We start from the raw sequence: 4,906 nt of genomic DNA on the forward strand, positions 1-4,906 counted from the left end.
GAGCGTGGGGCTGCCCGGGCCAGGGCAGCCGGCTCTGGTCAGTGCTTGGTGATCCGGGGGCTCGCAGGAGGTTGGGGAGCCCTGGGGATCCGGTCTTCCCTCAGCAAGAGGTTGTGCCTGGCCAGTGATCCGTGAGCCCTGCTGGAGCTTCCCAGCACAGTCCCTCCCGGGCAGCCCCTCCGCAGGCGAGGAGCGCGACCGGCGGGTGCTGTAGTGCCAAATCACCGTTTGGCCGTAACACCCCTTTTCTGAAGAGCAAACACGGCGCAGTTCGGTTCCCTTCTGATTCGATCAAAGCTGCCTGGCAGCTGAAAAAAGTAGAAACGCTTTATTTTTAGAGGTAAAATCCGAGATTTGACAGATGAGATCTACAAGTTTGAATATGTTGAAGGAAATGTCATCCAGCATCACTTAGTGCAGGTAATCCTTTCTCCATAAATAGATACAGTACATTGATTCTGATTCTTTTTCGTTTTTTTTGTCTGGCACATTTAAGATAGTGGCATTTAACTAATAAAATACTCGAGAAGCTTTTCTGTTACTTTTCGATTCCAATTTTAATCAAAATTCAGTGTGAACTAAATTATGAGTAAAACCAGCTACATGGTAAGAGATGTATCACTTTGCTTCTCTATAGGAGTATGAAGTTTAGGAGTCTGAATAAACTTAAGTTACATAATTGCTTAAATAAATACCTAGGTAAGGTATAAAAGATACAATTGAACGTCTCATTCCACCAGGTCATTTAGAAAAATGTACTGGTAAGCTTTCTTGAAGTTGTGCCAGATTAAATCTGAAAGAAAACAGTATTTCTCGAGTTTTTCATTTTTCACTTTTGTTATTATTTCGATTCCTGTCATCACTCTTAGTTTATATTTACTTTCAGTGCTAGTAGTGTCATTCTGGATAGTCCTCATCAGCCTCAGCAGTTGATGGCTTACTTGAGAACCCAATTCAGTGCTGTAGGAGCACTGTGTGGAATAAAAATGCTGTAAGACTGCAGTAATTTAATATTTAATGTCTGTACTCAAAAAGTGAGTGGTGTAAGCAAGAGAGAGATGACCACTATTTCCCTCTGGGGTGGTAGAGTCAGCGTGTAGCTCTGTCTCATCCCTACTGCCATGCCATGAGTGCAAACCCTCCTGGTACCTGGCCTGAGGGAGACAGTTGCCTCCTGTGAGGGAGGGGAGGCACAAAAGGGAGGGGGCTGCTTCTTGTGAGGGAGGAAAGGCACAAAATGGAGGCGTCTGCCTCCTGTGAGGGAGGGAAGATACAAAATGGAGGGGGCTGCTTCTTGTGGGGGAGGGAAGGCACAAAATGGAGGGGGCTGCCTGCTGTGAGGCACAAAATGGAAGGGGCTGCTTCTTGTGAAGGAGGGGAGACACAAGATGGAGGGGGCTGCCTCCTGTGAGGCACAAAATGGAGGTGCTGGCTTGCTGTGAGGTCCAGTGAGCCAGGCGGGCAGCCACGCTGAGGCCTTCTCAGGCTGGTTCAACATGGAGTTTGAATATGTGAATTCATGTGACTATAGTATGTGTGCAGACTCCCTTTCCATGGGTGCAGAGCTCATCACCACCTTGGGTGTCACCTTTCCTGCCTACACACATGGTGTTTAACCCAAACCTCTCAAGACCTGAGCAGCTCCTCATGTCATGTGGACTGGACAGGTAGGAGCAACACAGCAGGCTGAGCCATAGCAGCAGACAGAGCATTTCCAGTCAGTGCCAGCCAGGTCTCAAAAAGCTGTTAGGAAATGTTTCCAAGGCTGCAGAGAGAATCCGATTTATAATTTAATGCAGGTGTTTTCAGAGAGGCCACGGCAGAAGGTGACTCCTGCCCCTTGCCAGTACAAGAAAGCCCTGCTGTGCTCAGCTCCACAGGGTTTCCCTGAGCAGGGACTGAGTAAGGATCTGGCCAAATGTGTCAGGATGAGGCATTCAAATACAGTAATTCTTGCTTCCTGCTCTACAGCTGTGAGTTAAAATTCAGCAGTGTGTGCAGATCAGCCCTTTAGAGTTATGGTCTGTCCATTTGAAGGCTGCAACACAGATGAGAGAATTTCTGGGAACATCCAGTCAGGACTGAATAGATCAAATGAAAAAAGCAAAGTTGCCCGCCTCGCTTGTGCTATACTACAGGGGGGTGGAGTGGTGATCAGGTCTGCAGGCCAGAGGGGAAGTTAATTTCTTTATACTACTCACTTAATGCAAAACATGGAAATTCGTAGAATTGGTGGTATTGATAATCAAGTTGATTAATTTCTTACCAAAGAAATTATAAAACTGCAGTGACTGTGGATTTTGGCTTGTGTTGGGTTAAACCTTTAGATGTGTGTTTGTTCAGGACTTAACACAATGGAGATCCTGGTCTATGGCTAGGGTGCTTATTTACTGCTGTAATACAAATACTGTTGCAAGGGATATATTTTGGAGGCATATATGGTTGGACAGTGGATACTTACTGTAATTGGTGATTGCTAAGGAAGGTGTTTGCGTGCTAAACTTTCCCTGTGAAGGGAATTAATGTATGTGTAGTGATTGCTAAAATATAGTTCTGCTCAGTGCAGCCTCATCTGTAACTTGACATCGCTTTTGGTGGAAGTATTTGTGAGAATCTACAGAGAGAAGTGATAACAGATTCAATTAAATTACTACATTTCTAACATACAAATTAACAGGGCAGGAAGAAACTGCGATGGTGGTTCCAATTTCATCCCATCTTCTTAATTGTATGTGCAGTAACACCACACCTTGACATTTGCAAAGTGGCATCAGATCACCCCGAGTTTGAAATGTGATTCCTAGCCCACGATTATGTAAAATTAAACTGCTGCATAAGTACATTGGGAATTTGACAGGACAACCCCTGCTTCAAGAGATAAATAATTAACAACTTTATGAGTGATATCCAGTTTATTAAAAAAATTACATAGGAGTAAGAAATAGTATCTTCAGCATTGTGTAGTCATACTTTTTGGTTTGTTGAGCCTATTTGTAGGTACTATTTTGAGCATTTCCGTCAGCTGCATAGTAGCAGACTTAACAAAAAGTTATACTATAAATCACTCTGGTTGTTAGAGCTGACAGCTGTAAATAAATACAGCTGACAGCTCAAATAGCTGTTCCATTGACAGTATGTGGTCTAAATGTGTTAACAAATGTGTAGACTCAGCAGTTTGGGATTAGTTTAGCAAATAAATTGCAAAATAGCGCTGTGATCCAGCAAAAAGCACAATGCCTGTGTATCCCTGGTCTGCATGCTTTGTCAATACTGTAACAGGCCTTTGTAGCTCTATGTGAAAATACAACACTGCAGCTAGATATAGGGGTCCTGCTAAAAGTATCATTCATCTTCCCCAGATTTCTTCTTAGTCTGATGTCAAGGAATGTGAGCAACTGAGTGTCGTGGTGAGTAGAGATGGTTTATTTAATAATGGATGTATTTGCTTTGCAGAATCAGAAATTTCATAAAGGAAGGTAGTAACTTTACACTAGCTTTGGTTATGATTAAGAATACAAAGTCACTGAATAACAATAAAAACCTACTTTCATGCAAAACTTGAGTTATTTAAATGTTTTTGGTTTTTTAATGTGTTTAACAGGAATGCCTAGGTGTTGTTACTAGCCTGGATCTGTAGTACATGTGAAAGAAAAGCTGGGAAGAGAGGATGAGGAGGGGGCTAGACTGTTAAAAGGATTTCAGCTCTGAAGATTAATTATAGTAATATGTTAATTGCTGATCACAGCAAGAAATGAGAGAGAGAATTACATGAAGAATTATGTCATAGTTTGACTTATTTAAGGCATGGTGGTTTTTACGCTTAGAGGTTGAATAGAGCCACTGTTTATTCTTTTATATTTTAATTTTAACTATTCACAGACAGGGTAACATGGCACAAGGTATTAGGGGGTAAATAATGTAAACATGAAATGGAACTCTGAAGACCTGTATTTTAATGGAATCACAACTATTCTGGTATTTTCTAAAAATGTATTTTTATAGTTGCTATGTGTAGTGAATGATTTTAGTATACAATGTACAAGTGGGAATTCTGATAAATAGTTGCAGCTTTTGTTGCAATCTGTAAGCATGATTGTCAGTAGTAGCTGATTTCTGAATGCTGCCTCTCATGTCAAATCTTTGTAGTGAATGCAGTTTATTAATGTAGTCCTTATTTTCATCCCATTCATTAAATATATGATTATAGAAAGTGGCTGCTCATTCCCTTCAGTGAGCACCCATATCCACATGTTAAATGATGGTTAAATATGGTAAATATCTTTAGTTTTTCCTTCCTTGTCAGCCAGTAAAGCGCTGTCCAGGAGCTTTCTCAATTCCAAATCCCTACTTGAAACAACTGGAATTCTGCATACCATGTCTCTAGCAGGAGGCTTGTTGATGGCATTTTGTTTCAGGCCATGGACCAGACAGGTATCTCTGTCAGTGAGTAAATTCAGTTTGAGTTATCACTATCACGTGTTTTACAAGATGTCGTGGTTTAACTCCAGCCGGCAACTAAGCACCACCCAGCTACTCCCTCCCTCCCTCCCAGTGGGACAGGGGAGAGAATCGGAAGGGTAAAAGTGAGAAAACTTGTGAGTTGAGATAAAGACAGTTTAATAGGTAAAGCAAAAGCTGCATGTGCAAGCAAAGCAAAACAAGGAATTCATTCACTACTTCCCATCAGCAGGCAGGTGTTCAGCCATCTCCAGGAAAGCAGGGCTCCATCACGCGTAATGGTTACTTGGGAGGACAAACGCCATCACTCCGAACGTCCCCCCCTTCCTCCTCCTTCCCCCAGCTTTATATGCTGAGCATGATGTCGTATGGTGTGGGATATCCCTGTGGTCAGTTGGGGTCAGCTGTTCCAGCTGTGTCCCCTCCCAACTTCTTGTGCACCTCCAGC

The sequence above is a fragment of the Aptenodytes forsteri genome, unplaced genomic scaffold, assembly GCF_000699145.1.
Source record: "Aptenodytes forsteri isolate BGI_AS27 unplaced genomic scaffold, ASM69914v1 Scaffold55, whole genome shotgun sequence".
Classification (NCBI taxonomy): Eukaryota; Metazoa; Chordata; class Aves; order Sphenisciformes; family Spheniscidae; genus Aptenodytes; species Aptenodytes forsteri.